At 44.1% G+C, this 20,522-nt stretch overlaps 1 long non-coding RNA gene across 5 annotated transcripts in view; it reads left to right on the forward strand.

Moving 5' to 3' along the window:
- The window catches only part of LOC120671641, a 33,153-nt gene extending 18,682 nt beyond the window's left edge, over nucleotides 1-14,471 (forward strand). For 2 of the 5 annotated variants that reach the window (XR_005673739.1, XR_005673741.1), the window contains exon 5: nucleotides 13,295-13,816. This is a non-coding gene — a long non-coding RNA (uncharacterized LOC120671641). Of the gene's footprint in view, nucleotides 1-13,294; nucleotides 13,817-14,409 lie in introns of those variants that run through there. The other 3 variants (XR_005673738.1, XR_005673737.1, XR_005673740.1) reach the window with 3 other exon arrangements.
- The last annotated feature ends 6,051 nt before the right edge of the window (nucleotides 14,472-20,522 follow it).

Genomic DNA, 20,522 nt, shown 5'->3' on the forward strand with positions numbered 1-20,522 from the left:
TCTAGAAATAAATCAAGTTTTGTAGGTGCGGGAGATGAGCCAAAGCGCCACATAGTTCTAGCAAGTAAAAGAAAAATTATGGGAGTCAACGATGTCACAGATCAAGAAGAATACAACAAGGTTGAAGATATGATTCCGTTCGCAGTGGAGCCTGACACAAGTATTCTTTTAGCCGAAGAGGTGGCTCCCTACGCACGCCATAATCACAATGAAGGGACGATTGTAAAGCGGACCATCGTTAATATTCCATTTGTTGAATGATTATGTCTTGTAATATTCTCCGTGAACATGCTCTTAATGATTATCAGTAATTGTTATGTCAATTATCTGATTTATTATGCAATTTAAGGATGTATTAATAGAATTATTGGGCAATTTAAGGATGTATTAATAGATTTATTGGGCATTTAACAAAATTATTAGGCAATTATTAAATTGCTTGGCGGCTTTATGCAGACACCCTTGGCATCCTTCCCGATGTCACCTCTTCTTCAGACCGGGGTGTTTGCCAGCCTTGCCCCTGCTCCGGCGCCTACTCCACAGCCTAGTGTCTGAACTGCCGAGCAGCGTGCAGAGTTCCTCAGGCAGCAATAGGTTCTGCATCAGCTACAACACCCCTCAGCTCAGTCCCTCACGTTTGAGTCACCCTCACAGCCTAAGGTGCTCCGTCCGACCGCTGCTCGCTCTACTTAGCCAGACACGACTCCCGTCACATCTGCTTCTCCGACGGACTCCACGGTCATCACCGAGCTAGCTGCTACCTCTGCTCCAGCTACTTCTGCTGCTCCGACGACTCCGGTCGAGCAGAAGTCCTCTTCGGTCGACGAAGACTGGACGGACGACGACGCCGACGACTCCGCCACTCAGTTCTCCACCGGACCGAGCATGAAGACCCTGCCTTCTCCAGCTCAGGACTAGATCGCCTTCCTTTTTGGTGCTTTGTTGCCAAATGGGGAGATAGATAGATAGGGGGAGTAGAGATAGGGGGAGCTTGGTGGTTTGTGGCGTGTTTGGATCTTCATGGATTTTGTGTATGGACAAGTCTTTTGGATATTGTGTATGCTCTGAGTTGACATGTCCCTACATGTGTTTTATTTCTAGTAATGTATGCTTGTTTATCGCGCTTCAAATTCATATCTTGTGTATCTCTACTTTGTGTTGTCATCAATCACTAAAAAGGGGGAGATTGAAGCGCATCTAGGCCGATAGATGCTAATGGTAAGTTTCGGTGATTAATGACAACCGTATGCGACTAACATGTGTTTTGAAGGAAAAATCATTGATTAGATTAGTCTCATATGAAATATGAAATGAGACCCCTCAATTCGAAACAATCATGCGTGCCAAGGACTCAATTTCAAAGATTAAGGACTTTTCTAGTCTCATGTGTCACAAGGAGATGAAGGACACATGATTTAGTTAGGTTTTATAGTTTCTAGTTCTTGACCGTACTATTAAGAGGGGTTCGTGAGTTAGTAGCTTGACCAAAATTGAGTTGGCCTTAGAAATCTTGCACACTCGCTCAAAAACAGCTCAAGATAGTCAAAAGAAGTCAACACAACACTTGGAAGAAGAAACAATCGAAGTTGAAATCAATTCCAAATCAATCCAGTTGAAAATGAAGAAAAACAGCAGCACCGGTTTAACCGATGCCCCTAGCATCGGAGCATCCGATGCTTGTCGGAAGGTCCGACGCCCTGTCGGTCTATCTATCTGGATGCAAGCAGAAATCAAATCAACAATCTCTAGAGCATCAGTTGAACCGATAGTCAAAAAGTTAAGCACCGGTGCATTAGATGTACTTTGTTCCAGAGAGCATGTTTGGTGGACCTCAACTTGTCTTCATCACCGGTTGAACCGATGCTTCAGAATCAACCATCGGTGCATTGGATGTACTATGTTCCAGAGAGCTTGTTTGAGTGGACGTGAGAACTTCTTCAGCACCGGTTGAACCGATGCCTCTACGGAGCATGCACCGGTGTAATGACGCAAGCCTGGATACTATGTCAGAACCCCCAATGGCTATTATTTGGACACAGAGAGACCGGTTGAACCGACACCTTCAATTTGTCACCCGTCGGTTCTTTCGATGGTCACGATTTTTCTGCAGTGGACTTCCAACGGCTATGTGACCCTCTCAACTCTATATAAGGGCACCCCCTGGCTCATTTGAACTGCCTTTGATGCATTGAAAACCTGAGGCCACCTTTGAGAAGAAGAGAGAGTGCTTTGAGCAAATGAGTGAAGATCTAGTGCATTGATTGTGCTTCAACCTTGAAGAATTCAACCTTTGCAAGTGTAGCAAGTGTGTTTGAGCTAGGGCCAACTGAGTGTAGGTCAAGTGAAGGCTTAGGAGCTTGTTACTCTTGGTGTTTGACGGCACCTAGCCGGTCTTGGTGATCGGGAGGTTCTTGGTGAGCTCTTGGAGTTTGTGGGAGCCCCAAGACAAGAAGTTTGTACACGGTGTGAAGCTCGCCGTTCCGGAGATGGAGAAGGAGCATTCTTAGTGATCACTTGCTCCTTGGTGAAGCAAGGGAGATATACCCTTGTGTGGGTGCTCCAACGTGGATTAGGGGGGAGCGTCAACTCCTCGATACCACGGAAAAAAATCCGGTTGTATCGTGTCTCTTACTTTTATTTCAAGCAATTAAATCCATTTGTTGTTGTTCTTGCTTTTGATTGCTTGTAGATTGACTAGGACAACTTGCATGGTAGTGTGATCTCTTGCTTAAGTTTTGGTCTTACTAGTGTGCCTCCATCTAGACAAAATGATGATGATAGTGTGTTTACCTACCTAATGACCTTTTGCTAGCGTGCTCTAGTGACTAGGTTTCAAATTTGTAGATTGGGCAATACTAGTCTAGGTTAAGGACTAGGTAGAAATTTGAAAAAAATCTCAATTCAACCCCCCTTCTTGGGCCTCGATCCTTCCAATTGGTATCAGAGCAAGGGCTCTCTTTTTTAGGCTTAAAATCCTAGAAAATGGCCGGGGGGAGTGGTGGTCCACCCAGGCTCGATGGGAGAAACTATGCTTATTGGAAAGCTCGCATGGCGGGTTATCTTGCGGTTATTAATCCCATCGCTTGGGCGGTCACGGAAAAACCTATTGTCGGTCCTTGGTATAAAGATCAAATCAAATATGGTGCTAGAGCAAAGTATACTTTGTTTGATGCTCTTAGTGAGGAGATTTTTGCTCGTGTTCACAGCAAAAAGACCTCTTACGAAATTTGGAAAGCTCTTGAAGCTATCTATGTTGGTTCTAAGAAGCTTCGTGAAGAAAAATATCAAGTGCTTAAGGAAAAACTCAATGAATTGAAAATGCTTCCAAATGAGTTGGTTGAACAAATGTATGCTCGATTGAATGTGCTTATTGAGGACATTAATGCTCTTGAGATTTCTCCTTTGTCTACTTGTGACATCATCCGGAAGATCCTTCATTGTCTACACAAGACTAAGTACAACATCGTCACCTCATTGCTCTATGAGATGGATCTTGAAATACTTGAAGTGAGTGATGTTGTTGGGAAGATTCGGTCTCATGAGATGTTCCTCTTGGGAGAAGTTGATCCACCGCAAGACAAGAAAGATCTTGCACTCAAAGCTAAGAGTGATCATAAGTCCAAGAAAAAGAACAAGTGCAAAGTTCCATCACCAAACTCAAGTGAGGATGAAGCTAACAAAGATTCAAGTGATGAAGATGGTGATGTTGAGCTAGCACTTCTCATGAGGAAGACCTCCAAGATGATGTCAAGGTTGAACAAGAGAGGGTACAACTATGACCCCAAGAAAAACAAGTTTCATACCCGGAAAAGTAAGGACAATGTCAAGAAAATATGCTACAATTGTGGCAAATATGGCCACCTCTCATATGATTGTCCGGAGCCTTCAAAGCTCAACAAGAAACAAGAAGATGATGACAATCAACACAAGACATCAAAGAAAAGTCATGAGAAGAAGGACCACAAGAAGAAAGGGTCTTTCACAAGAAGAGAGAAGGTCAAGGCTTTTCTTGAAGAATGGATCACGGATGGTGAATCCTCAAGTGATGACTCAAGTGATGAAGAATCCAAGAAAAAGATTGTGGGGATTGCCATGCATAATGATGATGGTGATGGTGATGAGGCACTGCTACCTCCACCACCCATGTGCTTCATGGCAAGAGGTAACTCCAAGGTGAGTGATGATGACGACTCCTCTAGTGAAGAAAGTGAATATGGCTTATCTCCTAATGAAGTGCAAAACATTCTAGATGAGTACTAACAAGTGATCAAGAAGTACAAATCTAAATGCAAAGTTCTTGAAAATGAATATGCAAAGCTTAAGGCCTCGAATAATGAGTTGCTTATTAGACACAATGAGGTAGTAGAAACTCATGATACATGTATTGTTTCTAGCAAGCAACTTAGAGATGAGCATGACAAGTTACTTGCTAAGCATAATGAATTAAATGTTAAACATGAGGAAGTAGTTGTGCTTAATAAGTTACTTACTTCATGCAACAAGAAACTTAAGCTTGATTATTCCAACTTAAGTATGAAGTATCAAGAACTTGACCTTGCCTTTGATGCCTTAGATGAAGAACTAAAAGAAACTCAAAAGGAAGTCATCAAAGTCAATATATCTACTTCTTGTGATGATCTTGTGGAGTTGCCTCACTCTACTACTTGTCATCATACTTCTCCTTCTTGTTCAAAGACTAATCTTGATAGGGAGAAACAACTTGAGGAGGAACTTGAAAGCATGATCAAATGCATGTTCAATGTGATAAGGGGAGAATACTTGCATAAGAAGATTCTCTTCTACAATGCAAGGCACTTTGGGACAAATGGACTTGGATCATTTCCTAAGCCTCTGGAAAATTGTCCCAAGTCACCGGAGCTCAAGGCATGCTTCAACAAGGAAGTTGGCTCATATTGCCAATATTGTCAAATCACCGGGCATCATACAAGGGAGTGTCCAATTCCTACTCGCCCACTTCCTACCTTGCCTCCAAATTACAGGTCTCAATTCAATGAACATCATTTCTTGTTATGCAAGTTTAAAAGTGGCAAGGTTGAGGCAAAATTCATTGGCACTCACATAAAGGGAAAGCTACCACACCAACTATGGGTTCCTAAAGCTTTAGTAACTCATGTCAAAGGACCCAAACTTGCTTGGGTTCCCAAACTTCAAAAGTGATTCATTTGTGTGTATGTGAACTACAAAGGCGGTGGCAAGCATTGGGTGCTTGATAGCGGATGTACACAACACATGACTGGCTATGTAAAGATGTTCACCTCACTAGATGAAGAAGTGGACGATCATGAACATGTCATCTTTGGTGATAACTCAAAAAGAAAAGTGGTAGGTTTGGGTAAGGTAGCCATTACCAAGGATATTTCTATCTCTAATGTGTTGCTTGTTGAGTCGATTAGTTTCAATTTGTTATCTATTTCTCAACTTTGTGATTTAGGACTAATATGCACCTTTAGTGATAGTGAGGTTGTAGTGACAAGCAAGGAGGACAAGAGCTTAATATTCAAAGGATTTCGACATGGTAACATTTATCTTGTTGATTTCTCATATAATGATGCAAGCTTGGCGACATGTCTCTTCTCCAAGAACTCCATGGGTTGGCTTTGGCATCGCCTTATTGCTCATATTGGCATGAGCCAACTCAAGAAGGCCTTCAAACGAGGTATGGTCGTTGGTGTCAAAGATGTTACTTTTAACAAAAACAAATTGTGTAGTGCTTGTCAAGCCAGAAAGCAATTTGCATCATCACATCCCATGAAGGCTTATTTGTCAACATCAAGAAGCTTGGAGCTACTACACATGGATCTCTTTGGGCCAACCACCTACGAAAGTCTTGGCGGTAATCTCTACTATCTTGTAATTGTTGATGATTACTCTAGATATACTTGGACTTTCTTTTTAGAGGACAAGAACAAGACTATGGGGATCTTCAAGATTTTTGTCAAGCAAGCTCAAAATGAATTTGAGTCCAGTGTTGTGAAGGTCCGGAGTGACAATAGCACGGAGTTTAGGAACACTCAAGTTGAAGAGCTTTGCAACGACATGGGGATCAAGCATGAGTTTTCATCAACATACACACCCCAATAAAATGGAGTGGTGGAGAGGAAGAACAAGACATTAATCACTCTTGTAAGAGCAATGTTGGATGACTATGGTATGTCACAAAGATTTTGGACGGAAGCCATCAATACCGCATGCCATGCATCCAACCGAGTTTATCTCCACCGCTTCTTGGGAAAGACACCCTCTGAGCTTCTCATTGGGAGGAAGCCCAACATCTTCTACTTTCGGGTGTTTGGTTGCAAATGCTACATATTCAAGAAAAGAAAGCACCTAGGCAAGTTTGAAAGTAGATGTGATGTTGGTTTTCTTGTTGGTTATTTATCAAACTCCAAAGCATATCGAGTATTCAATAGTGCTACTAGCAAGATTGAAGAAAGTTGTGATGTGGAGTTTGATGAGACTAATGGCTCCCAAGGGGAAGTTTTCTCTTGTAATGATGTAGGTGATGAACCACTTCAAGAAGTCATGAAGAACATTGCTATTGGGCAAGTCAAGCCAAAGGAGGAGGTAGAAGAGCTACAAGTCTTATCCACTCAAGTTGAAGTCACTTCCAAGGATGACTCAAAGGATGAAGGCAAGTCTACACCACCACATCACCATGATGAGTCATCCGATGAAGAAGATGGCACCTCACATCCTCCTCATGACACCCAAGATGAACAAGTGGTTGAAGAATAACTTCCATTTGATGACACGCACATCACAAGTGAACAAGCCCAAGATCAAGATCAAGATGGCGAACCACTAGAAGAATCAACGTCTCAAGCACAATAGAGGCTTACAAGAACTTCAAGAAATCATCCCATTGACTTGGTCATGGGTGACCCCTCCGGTGGAGTAAAAACTCGTAGACGTCAATATGCCTCTTTTTGTGAACATTACTCGTTTGTTTCTTGTCTGGAACCCACAAATATAGATGAAGCTCTTGAGGACCCGGATTGGGTGATGGCCATGCAAGAAGAGCTCAACAACTTCACCCGCAATGAAGTTTGGGTTCTTGAAGAACGTCCTCAAGATAAGAATGTCATTGGTACTAAGTGGGTCTTCCGCAACAAACAATATGAGCATGGTGTAGTGATTCGCAACAAGACAAGACTTGTGGCAAAGGGCTTTGCACAAGTTGAAGGGTTGGATTTTGGTGAAACATTTGCCCCCATTACAAGACTTGAAGCCATACGTATCCTTTTAATGTATGCTTCACATCACAACATGAAACTCTTTCAAATGGATGTGAAGAGTGCGTTCTTAAATGGCTTTATTAATGAGTTGGTGTTTGTGAAACAACCTCCCAGGTTTGAGGACCCTAGATATCCTAATCATGTTTATAGGTTGCACAAGGCGCTCTACGGGCTCAAGCAAGCGCCAAGGGCTTGGTATGAATGCCTTCGTGACTTCCTTCTCAACAAGGGCTTCAAGATCGGGAGGGTGGATACAACTCTATTCACAAGAATCATCAATGAAGAGCTATTCATATGTCAAATCTATGTTGATGATACCATTTTTGGTTCAACTAACCCCACTCTTTGCAAAGAATTTGGAGAAATGATGGCTAGGGAATTTGAGATGTCCATGATCGGTGAGCTCAATTTCTTCCTTGGGTTTCAAATCAAGCAATTGAAGGAAAGGTTCATCCATCAAGAAAAGTATACAAAGGATATTCTCAAAAAATCAAGATGGATGATTGCAAGCCGATCAAGACTCCAATGCCAACTAATGGACATCTTGACTTGGATGAGGGAGGTAAATCGGTTTACCAAACTCTCTATCGTTCCATGATTGGGTTACTTCTTTACCTAACCGCATCTTGGCCCGATATCATGTTTAGTGTATGCATGTGTGCCCACTTTCAAGCTAATCCTAAGGAATCACACCTTAGTGCCGTTAAGCGGATCCTTAGATATCTCAAGCATACGCCTAGCATAGGCTTGTGGTACCCCAAAGGTGCTAGTTTTACACTCTTGGGATACTCGGATTCGGACTTTGCCAGATGTCGTGTGGATCGCAAGAGTACATCAGGTGGGTGCCACTTGCTAGGGCGTTCCTTAGTCTCTTGGTCGTCAAAGAAACAAAATTCCGTGGACTTGTCAACCGCGGAGGCGGAATATATTGCCGCCGGGGCTTGTTGTGCTCAAATCCTCTACTTGAAGCAAAGCCTCTTGGACTATGGTGTAGTATTAGATAGGATCCCGCTCCTTTGTGATAACGAGAGTGCCGTTAAAATTGCTAATAACCCGGTTCAACACTCTCGCACCAAGCACATAGATATTCGCCATCACTTTCTAAGAGATCATGTGGCAAGGAATGAGATGCTACTTTGTTGTGTTCGTTCCGAAGATCAATTGGCGGATATCTTCACCAAACCTCTAGATGAGAGTACCTTTTGTAGGTTGCGAAGTGAGCTTAACATTCTAGATGCTTCTAATGTCATGTAATTGCCTTGTCATATAGATGCATTTCATTTGTACAAATGATAGGGGCTTGTGTAACCTTGTCAAGATAGTGATGAACGTGGGTCTTGCATGAGCCGGTGGTCTTCGATTTCACTCATGGCATGAAGAATGGTTCATCATGAAGAAGTTTGCCAATGGTTCAAACTTGACAAGATAGATTTAAATTCTTGCAATGCATATGCTTGTCATATAGAATGCATCCATGTTTAATTCTTCGCTTTGCATTAGCATTGCATCACGTTAGTAGCATCACAAGGGAGCAAATCACACTTCAAGAAAGATATTCATGCTAAATATGATATATCAACTCTATATGGTTTCATGCCTATTGTGCCACGTCCTATCGAACTTAAAGTTTCAATCTCTAAGTTCATAGGCAAAGTGGCTCATACATTTGGTTTTTTTTGTGTTTAAACCTCGCTTGGATCTTAATTTGCCTATGTTTATGTAAAAGGTTGCGAGCACTATATGTATGAATGTTTGAGGGGTGAGGTTGTCTCTCGAAAATGGTCCAAATGGAGCTTTTATGGCCTTGGTTTTGGATATTTGGATCAGAAGTAGAGTTTGTAGTTCAGCAGGAAATTTCCTTAACCACCGGTTAAACCGACGCCCTGTTTTCTCCTGCATCGGTTCAACCGGTACTTAAGTCTTCGTGGCTCATTTTCTGCATCATCTCTGAACAAAACTCCGACCGTTAAACCGACGACCGCCGGTGCATCCGATGGTTGGCGGATGAACCGACGCCCCTGCATCGGTTCTTCCGGTGCTACTGTGTCGTACTTTGGCCCTTGCAACGTCTCTGGAACATATTCCGGCCATTGCACCGACGCCCACCGGATACTCCGATGCCTCGCCTGCGGATCTTCTGATGCCCCTCAGTTGTCCGTGTTCAAACTCTCTCAAATCTGGTCAAGCTTAAACCGACGCATACACCGATGCTTAAATCTCAGCACCATCGGTCGTTCCGATGCCCAGGGTTTGCGGGTCCGCATGCACCATTTCTCTTATATTCCTTGCGGCCCCCACTCGTCAGTCTTACGCACCCCTTCGTCCTCTCCAAAACGAAACAGCCGCTGCGCCGCCGTCCTGCCCCACTCCTGCGCCGTCGCTCGCACGCAGCTCCGCCGCCACTCGCGCATAGCTCCGCCGCCCGCACGCCGCCACCGCTGCAGTAGCTCTGCTCTGCCGCGCCACGCCCGCGCTTCACGACCACGCCAGCTGTGCCCGCACCCGCGCGCTGCCACTCACGCGCTGCGCAGCCAGTCGCCACCACTGCTGCGTCTCCTCTACGTGCCCTGGTTCCTCTCTGCATGAGCTACCCTTCCCAGACTCCCACGCATGAGAATCCAGCCCGAGCTCCTCTGTTTCCATCCCCTGCTCAGGCGACTGTCTGGTGTTCGACAATTTGTCTCAAAGACTACTTTCGTCGATTTTAACTTGGGTTCGCTTCTAATCCTCATGGGTATAATCCTGAACTTTCACTGCATGTGATGCACCTTCTTTTTCACATCTTTTACACACCTTTTCATATATGATATCCTTGCTCTTACACATGTTCGCATATAGCTCCTGCTTTGCCCACACACTCACGCACACTTGCCTTCTCGTGTTAATCAAAATCAGTGTGCTTCACCCACTAGAGTTCAGATCTTAGGCTCATATCGCTCCACTCTTTGCTTAAGAATATTCTTACCTCTAGTGTACATCTCGTATATCCATAATTCCCTGTCTTAAATCTACAATCTTCCACCAATTTTCTGTGACAGATGGCAGGCGACAAAAAGGGCAAGGGCAAGCAAGTTGTGCAGCAAAAGAAGAAGCGCACACGTGAGGACCGAGAGCGAGAGAGGGCAGAGGCAGTTGCAGATGCAGCGGACAGGCAGGGTTCACTCAGGATCAGGGATCCTTATGCTCAGGGGGAGCCACAGCAGCAGTTACATCGCTCAGGATGTACTCGTCAGCCAGAGACTTTGTGTGACACCTCTGGTGTCAGTGCACTTAAATACAGATCACTGTACCCAATTAAAACTTAAAAGAAAAAGGTGGGAATTAATTAAAAGAGGAGAGGTCAAATAAAAGTCAAAGTACACAAAATAAATTGAGGAGAAAGAAAAAGGAGTGAAAAGCTACTCATAATTCAATCCAAAATTGTGCACAAAAATTAAGTTGGCTCATGAGAGGTACATCAATTGACATGTGCTCAATTGAACTTCAGCAAAAAATAACCCAAAAACTGAATAAAACCAAAACCCTTTTGTGCAAGTTTGAAAATTTACAAATAGTTTAAAATGCGAGTTTCAAATGAAAATTTGCATAACACAACAGTTGTAGATGTTGAAAAGTTATGCAAAATTGGTATTCAACACTTTTTCGTTTGAACCTTCTAAGTAGGAGATATTTTTAGTTTACCGAGAGGTCCCCGAATTTTTAAAAATCACAAAAAGGCCCTCACCTCCATCTCTCTCCTCCCGGATGCTCTGTTTCGCCCGCCGTACGCCGCCAGTGGACCTCGTCCACGGCGCGTCCGTGGCCAAGTGGACTAGGGAAGCCCTCTAGCGCCACCTGGCCTGCCCCTTGGCATCTTCCCACGCTAGCACGCGTCCCTGAGGCCCTCCCAAGCTGCCACGCCGCCCCGCCATGCGCAGCGCCGCTGCTCACTCCGCCAGCCCGCCGTCGAGACGCCCAGGACCAAATCAACCCTCCCCAGACGCCACTACCCTCGCCCAGTTGCCCTCCTGCCTATAAGTAGCCCCAGAGCCCCGCCGTCGCGAGACTTCCCCTCTTTCTCCCTCCTTCCGACGTCCGCCATGGCCGGCGAGATCTAGCTCGCGCGAACCGGCCACCACAGCCCCGCATTGCTCCATCCATCCACCCCAGCAGCTTCGCCACACCCCAGTTAAGCTCCCGTTGTGCGGAATCGAACCCAAACCCTTCCCCATTGCAATTCCCTTTCTGCGTCGCCGCCGTCGAGCTCGGGCTCACCGCGGACCGGCCAACCCAGAGGGAGACCGTGCACGAGAGCTACCCCAGGAGCTTCCTCACACTCTCGCGGTGCTCGTGCATGCGACGTTCCTCTACCCCGAGCCCTTCTTCGCCTACAACGCCGGCGACCCGAACTTCACCTCCGCCATTAACGCCGACGAGCTTACTTTCGGTCACCGTGCACTCGAACGCCGACCTGGGTAGGTGTTCCTCGACCTCCTCTCTCTCACGCGCCTCCCCGTTGCAGCCCCGGTAAGCCCTGCCTAGCAGAACACCACAGGTAAGATGCAACGACGGAGAAGGCCGGTGAAGGACCCGGTTGTAATTTATTTTTTTCGCTCAAGGGTGTGTTTGCAAGATTTTCAGTGTATGCCAGTGAACTTCTAAAATGCAGAAAAAATCACAAAAAATCATAAAAATGCAAACTCAACTGATCTGGAATCCTTGTAACAAGATATACAAGTTTTGTAACAGTGAAATCTGCAGAAAATCTACCAAATTAAATCTAGGAAAAAGAATAGGAAAATCAACTCATGCATGTTCAGGAAGTTCCACTCAACAAACGACCTTGATTTTTGAATATGTTATCACTGATGGAATTTTAAGATCACAGTAAAAAGAGGGCACCCAACCAAAATAGTTATCATGATGGAATAATCAAGATTCTCTAATCTATTGTTAACTTTCATGATTTAATACTGAAAAACATATACATAAACTTGCTCTGGAATTTTTACTGCATGCATGTGTAACAGGAACTTGGTTAATCCAGAATGTTCAGATTTATTAGAGTTCATTTGCTATATACCATGATTAATGCTTATTTAATCAACTTAATTCATCTTATATAGTTTTTATGCTCAGAAAAATCTATATTTATTTCTGAAGTCTCATTTTGGTTCTGTGATACTGTCTACAAATTTTGAGCTATAGTTACTGAGTATTACATTAGTTAAAAATCATGCTTAGTATCTCATGGTTAGATTTACTATTTTTGTTCTGAGTAAACTATGCGACATCTGGTCATTATTTTTGGATATGTTCTTAGTTAAAGTTTGTAAACGCTATAATAAAAATTTCACATGCATTACTGATCAAATGAACCTTGAAAAATTTATGATAACTCATGATAAGTTAACTGCATAACTAATTTATCTTGATGATATGAAGCTTGATAATTTTTGTGGAAAATTTTTAGCTCATGACAAGGCTTTGGTAAAAATTTGAGAATCATATCCCTAGTATAGCTCTCTGTAGAATTAATCTTATTTAATAGCTTGCTGAATTTGTTCATTTTGTCACCTCTACTGAATAAGTGTATAAAATCTGGATAAATTTCAGTGCTTAGTAGATGCTTTGTAGATGCTCCCGTAAAATTTGTAGCACCAGAACCCCTGTCAAACGTTCTGTGCAAATAGATGAAGTAACTAGAGTAATCTACTTACATGTTTGTTATGGTTAATTGCTTTATAGTTAGATGCTAAAATTTATGCCATAGATGCTAGAGTATCTAATCTGTGTTACTTTAATTTTTCATCACTAGCTCATGAGTAAATTTGTTGTTATAAAATAGTGAAGGCATGCTATGTTTTAATGATAGAAATGAAAACCAAACCCCACACTCATTCATGAAGAAACATAGTTGTGTTTACTACTCCATAAATGTCTGCCCATGAAATGAAATGTTGAGATCATCACTGAATTAACTTTTGTTGAACTATAACTTTATCGTGAAGGAAAGAAATAGTATTCATGAATAACTCCTAATCTTGCATTGCATATAGAAACGGTTAATCTCGCGGACGGAGAATACGAACTGGTGCCCGCAAACTCTCGTGTTGATCAGGAGGTTATCCTAAACTGTGCTAACTTATCTCAAGACCCGGGCCAAGCCCCAGAGGTTTTTCTACCTGACAGTTCCCAAGAAGGCAAGCCCTGGTGCAAAATCCCACTAATTTCTGAGTTTTTATTCATTTAGCTATTTTACAATGTGTTGTATTAAGTTTATTTCTGCATTTAAGTTTTCTAGGCGTTGATTGAAAACCTTAGATGCATGATTCCTTGGTACCTATGTGTGACACCCGGATCATTGTATCGACTAGTTGCCATGCTAATTAGGTACGGTAGAAGTCGAGGGGTTTCCTGCCTCTCGCGAACAAATAGGAATCTTACTGACTTTAAATTCCTGCTGAAATATAAGGACAACGGGCGGGGTTGTGTAGTTGTGATACCCCGCTGGTGTATGAAAAATGGCTAAGGTCGCGGTGTGTGGCTCATTTCGTTAAGTGTTTGAAAGTACTAGCCACATGCCGAGAAATATAGTAATCGGTAAGCTTAAGTACCTGATTGGACCGGCGAGTGGAACGACCCTTCACCCTCTTGGTAGAAGTAGGTTTTATTTTTGTCCGGACGTACGGGTGCAGAGTGGTCGGACTCTGTAGTCGGGGAGGGTGACCCGGATCCATGGACTGGAAAGAAAGGGGAAAAGTTGCGTGGGCGAAAGCGGCATCGATCCCCATGCGTGTGTGTTAGGTTCCCCTGGCCAGGTTGAAATTCGATTCGGAATCGTCCGCCTCTCACGGCATGAGATTGCTTAATGTTTTCGGTCACATAGAGTAACAAGTGGAACATGATGATGATAATACTGCTGGTTGATTAAATGATTGCTCTACCATGTTTGTGTAGAGTTAGAGGCAAAGTTTAGATGGTTAATCGAACTAGAAAATGGCTAAATAAAATCTGAAAATAAGGATCAACTCTTAGTGGTGGTTTTGGCAAAACAAACCCCACTGACCAAAAAGCCTTGCATGTCTAGTTATCGGACTATGTTATATCCGGTAACGGGTAAGTCTTGCTGAGTATTAGTATACTCAGCCTTGCTTGTGGCACTGTTTTTCAGGTACTAACTTCGAAGATCTGTTTGCGAGTCTTACTTGGCCGTGTACCTTGCCTCCTGGCTGGTCTGTTGAGTGGGATGGCCCCTCAGCTGGTGTTGACCACCCTCCCGCTGAGTGATGAGTTTCGTATGGGCTTTATCGATACGTCACTTCCTTTCGTTAGATGTTTTATTGCTTCCGCTGAGACTTTAACACTTGAATAATTTGTGTAGTTTGGAACTCTGTAGTATTTCGCTACTTTGAACATGGTTTGTAATAAATTTCCTTTCCGCTGTAATCACTCTGAGATGTATGAAATGTTCTATGTTGTAATCTCTGGGCTCACCTTCGTGTGAGTGTTGTCTGTTGATCCTGGAATAGCGTGGCTTTTATCGAGGCTTCACTCGAGGAACTATCGGTGAGTGCTAATTTGGGTCAGAGTTGCTTAGCAACAAAGATCAGTGCACCCGGGCCCAGTAGTTTTGGGTGGTTCCGCCACACCTGGTATCAGAGTTCGCAGGCAGCCTACCAGAGATGACAGCCTTAGTTTTCAAAACAACAAATTAAAACTTGACTTCTGAACTACTAAAGTTTTTTTTTGAAGAGTTTAGGATCTCCATGGACAAGTCTAGGACGTAAAGCCCTAGGGAATCTTATGGGTATTATCAGGTGGCTTATTTTGTATGGCTAACTTCCAGCACATTACTTTTCAGCAATTAAATTATGTAATTTAAATTCTGCAATTACATCATCGCCGAGGAGGTATGCTTACTCAGTCAGCTGAGGGAGTCTGACCTTCCCGTCGGTGATGCGAGCCGAACGCTGGAGCTCAAGAAGTGGCCTACTTGAGCTGCTGCCCATATACCAACTTTGGTTGATTATATGGGGAGTAATGGTTCTAAGTTGGAACTCAATTCCCCGACAAAGACGGTACTCAGTCAATACGTTGTTTCGATAACGTATGCTCAAACATTGTCCATACGGTGGTAATTGTATGGATGCCGGTTCTATAGTGATCGGTAATGTATGGGAACACTTTCATGAGTGCTGGCACGGAAGGTTCAATTTATATATTGTCAATTTTCTGCCGGTACGCTAACTCGAAATCGAATCCTAGGCTATCTAACTTTATCGAGTAGTTATATAGTGAGAGACGTAATATGTATGACACCAAAGTCGATTGCGTAAGACCAAGGTTACTTGGCAATTCTTTTCCTTGGTGAGGACGGATAGGTTCTGCATTCATCCTCAAAATTGTCAGCAAAGAAATCTTTGGAAGAAATCGCAATCAAATCGGCTAAAACCCTATCCTAAGGAACCTCTAGATAGTCTGCAATTCAGGGAAATTGGTTTCCACGAATTTTAACTCTCTGCTAAATTACTCAGATCAACTTGAGGTAGTAAAACGAAATGATTTTCCCTAAGTTATCAAACTCTTGTAAAAGTTTGAGAATTTTTGAAGCCTTCTAGCTGGGTATTTGTGATTTTAGATCAACCCTGTGTAAAACTGTCAACTCTGAACAGTCTGTACAACTAAAATTTTTCGACCTTCATAAGTTGCGCAATTGAACAATAGTTTAACATGAAATTAACTTACCATCAAAATTTGAATTATTTTAGACAACTGGTTTGAGAGTTATGGTCAAAATACACCCTCTCTGGACACCCAGTTTTCCTGGTTGACGTCACTCTGAAAACTTGAGCATAATAACCCCTGGAGTCCGAATTGATCTCAGTGATGACTAGATGAATCGTTCCTTATTACCATAGGGATCTTTTGTAAATTTTTGAGAATTTTCGGAGCATATTATCTATCATTTTGGCAATTTCTTTCACTGTCCAGAATCAGCTATTCCTTGTTTACCATCAGCTGATCCATCAGTCTTTTGTTGGGACAGATGGAAGAGCTGCTGGTTGTTGACGCACAGGGGCACGTGCACTCCGCTTGCTTGCACTGGGATGGATTTCCTCGCTGTCTTTGGGAGCTTTTGAGTGCAGCCGGTTACCTCCAGCCACCGACTTACGATGGCCACGAGTTTGCAGAGGACGGAGTTCGTCGCTGCAGTGTGACGATGGTGATTCCGCAGCACCCGCTCAACGGGTGGGAGCCGATCGTGACTCAGATGGTCGGTCACTATCTGCTGGACACTTGGGAGCTTACCGCCATGAGGGCGATGACTACTTTTTGCTCTTCGCACCCTCTGGAGGTGGTTCTGACCGCGTTCGGGTTGTTCCCTGCACCCGACCCGACAGACCCGCTTTGGCTTGACCGGATGGCACACGTGGACGTGGTCGCTACCCTCGACCCGGTCGGGGCACTTTGGACGACAGCGATGTGCTTGGATGGTCTCTACAGACTTCACACGTACCAGAGTTACGCCGTTGCTCAGTTGGTGGACCAGGCTCAGGCCTTGCACTTAACTGTCCAGCTGAGAGACGAGCAGCTTCAGGAGGCTAGTGCCGAGCTTGAGAGCAAGGCAGCTCTTATCGCCCAGCTCCACGGCCAGGTTCACGAGCTTCAGGACACGGTGATGGATCGTGACGCTACGATCAACTTCCTGGAGGACCAGTTTCACGACCTTCAGCTTGACTTGGACGAGGCCCAGGCGCAGCTCCACGAGATACGGCACTCGCAGGATGCCCTTCACGTACCACCCGACGAGATGCATGTGGGCGGTGAGGAGGAGCCCCAGGGGATCTAGGGCGTCTCGGAGATGGACTCCGAGGACCAGGCGCCGCAGCCCGCACCAGTGGAGGTTCACACTCCTGCAGCGAGTGAGGCATCGGTCAATATGTAGACCGAGGCGCTGTTTACTTAGCTTTTGTAGACTCCTCTTAGTGTAGCCTACTTTTGGATCATGGCTACTAGGCTAACTTAGAGTTGAGTAACCCCCTTAGTACTGATGTTAGGAGTAAGTAGAAATGAGAGGATGATGAATGTAATGCACCTCTAATGCTACTAATGTGAAATATCGGTGATCTGTGAAAAGCTGAATGCAGCAGCTAGTTCGAGTTTTTATCCTCTTTTCCTTTTTGAATTAGCTCCTGAGTTGAATACCAAAGTTGTTCCAAATTTCATCATGGAAATGCTCACAAAATTTCAGCTCCAACGGATTTGTATCGCAGGAGATAATCACAAATTACAGAAGCTCTGTTTTCTGTAAAACAGAAAAACCAGAGGAGGAGTAAATGAATTTTTCGACTAACCTACTCTGGGAATCTGACTTTGTGATGACTACCAAAGTTGTAACTCATGAAATTATTTATCTCCTGTGAAAGTTTCAAGTTTATATCATGTACATAACTCCAGTTATGCGCAATTTCGTATCACCGGTTTTCCTGCACAACATGATTTAAGCGATTCCTATTACTCCCATGTCATTTTGAGTTGTATGTTCCATTGAAATGATGATAATGTTGAGCCTAATGCAAAAGTACTCACATTTCAGATGGTTGGATCAACTCGAGGCACCCCTAGTGGTTTTGGAGCCGGGGGGAATGGCGATCCACCTCCACCTCCTCCACCAGTGGGTATCGCTGAGGTTCTTGCTGCCCAGACGGAAATTTTGCGGCAGTTGGTTCAATCTCAGCAACAACCGCGGGGTGGGCATCATGCTCATCAAGCACAAGAAGCGAGCTACCAAGATTTCCTAAGTACTCAGCCTCCGCTGTTCACTAAAGCGGATGAGCCTCTGGACGCGGACGCTTGGATTCGCACAATCGAGTCCAAGTTTTCTCTATTGGCTACTCCTTGTTCGGAAGAGAACAAGACTCGCTACGCCGCGTAGCAGCTTCGCGGATCAGCTCGTATGTGGTGGGATCATTACCATGGGATGTTACCGGCTAATCATGTGGTGAATTGGAATGAGTTCCAAATAGCTTTTCGGGCTCACCATATTCCAGCTGGACTTCTTGACCGTAAGCTCAACGAGTTCTTGGCATTAACTCAAGGTACTCGTACTGTATTGCAGTATGCTCAGGCATTCAACCACTTGTGTCAGTATGCTGGTCATCATGTTGATACCGACGCTAAGAAGCGTGAACGCTTCCGTCGAGGCCTTGGTACCAAGCTTCAGGAAAGATTAAATCTTGTGAGAGCGGATTCTTTCAATGATCTGGTGAATCTTGCCATCACTCAGGAGGATCTTATTATGGCCCATCATGCTGAAAAGAAGCGCAAGGCACCTGCTGGACCCTCGAATGCCTCTGCACCGAGGTATCGCCATGTGCAGAATAACCCACCTGCACCCTCTCAGAAGGCCCCTCAACCAGGGCATTGGGTTATTCGTCCTCCTCAGCAGCAGCAGCAGACTCAATTCGGGTTTCCTCAGCAAGCTTGATTTGCACCTCAGCAACAGCAGACCGGCCCTAGGCCGAATACTCAGCAAGCCGCTCGCCCTGACAATAATAACCGCTGTTTCAAATGTGGGAGTCCGGATCACTTTGCCAAGATGTGCCCCCAGGCGGGACAATCTCAAGGGCAGGCTTCTCGCAGAAATGATCAGAACAAGGGCAAGAAACAAACCATTCAAGTCAGGCAGGGCCGACTTAACATCACCAATCTTGCTGAACTTCCCGAAGGAGCACCAATTATGTCGGGTACATTCTCTATAAACCATCACCCCGCAGTTATCTTATTCGATTCTGGTGCATCTCATAGCTTCATTAGTTCTAAATCTGGAGCAAAAGTTGGGTTAGATTTTTGTCACACCAAAGGTTCTTACATGATATCTAGTCCTGGTGGTAAAGTAGCATCCAACCAAGTCGTTAGAACAGCACCACTTAGTTTGGGTAGTAAAATCATTCCTACCACGTTAATCTTATTGCCACTAGAAGGTATGGATATTATTCTGGGAATGGATTGGATGAAAAGACATGGGGTATTGTTAGATATCTCTTCCCGAGCCGTTGAAATAACTTCTCCAACTCATGGTCATTCGGTCCTATATTTACCTCATCACCCATGCAACAACTCTTGTGCCTATGCCATGAAAGATATTCGTCTCGAAGATATTTCTGTAGTCCGTGAATATGCAGATGTTTTTCCGGACGACTTGCCTGGTATGCCACCCGATCAGGATATTGAATTTGTTATTGAAATACAGCCTGGTACAGCACCTATTTCAAAAAGACCGTACCGAATGCCGCTAAAGAATTGGCTGAGCTAAAAATCTAGCTGCAAGAACTTTTGGACAAGGGTTTTATTCGCCCATGTGCTTCACCTTGGGGCTGTCCAGCATTGTTCGTAAAGAAGAAGGATGACAGTCTGAGGTTATGTGTTGACTACCGGCCTCTCAATGCAGTGACCATTAAAAATAAATATTCACTTCCCCGCATTGATGTACTGTTTGATCAGTTGGCTAGAGAAAAGATCTTCTCCAAGATTGATCTTCGTTCGGGATATCATCAAATTAAGATCCGGCCTTGTGATATTCCCAAGACCGCTTTCTCAACCAGATATGGCCTCTATGAATATTTGGTTATGTCTTTCGGTCTCACCAATGCTCCAGCTTATTTCATGTATCTCATGAACTCGGTATTCATGCCGGAACTTGACAAGTTTGTCGTGGTTTTTATTGACGACATTCTGATCTATTCCAAGAATGAGGCGGAACATGAACAACACCTGCGTATTGTTCTTCAACGTCTCAGAGATCATAAGCTGTACGCAAAATTCTCCAAGTATGAATTCTGGCCGGACACAGTCAAATTTTTGGGTCACACTATATCTAGTGAAGGCATCTCAGTTGACCCTAGCAAAGTACAAGAAGTGATGGACTGGAAACCTCCTACTTCAGTTCATCAGATTCGCAGTTTTCTCGGCTTGGCGGGGTATTACCGCAGATTTATTCCGGACTTCTCCAGAATTGCAAAACCCATGACAGAACTACTAAGGAAGAATGTCAAGTTTAAATGGGATGCGAAGTGCGATGAGGCATTCCATACATTGAGAGCACATCTAACCACAGCTCCAGTCTTAGCTCAACCTGACAACAACAAACCCTACGATGTTTATTGTGATGCGTCAAGTACTGGTCTTGGTTGTGTTCTAATGCAAGACAATCGGGTTATAGCATATGCTTCCCGTGCTATTCGGCCACACGAGCTAAATTATCCCACTCATGATCTTGAGCTA

Source organism: Panicum virgatum, chromosome 4N (assembly GCF_016808335.1).
Source record: "Panicum virgatum strain AP13 chromosome 4N, P.virgatum_v5, whole genome shotgun sequence".
Classification (NCBI taxonomy): Eukaryota; Viridiplantae; Streptophyta; class Magnoliopsida; order Poales; family Poaceae; genus Panicum; species Panicum virgatum.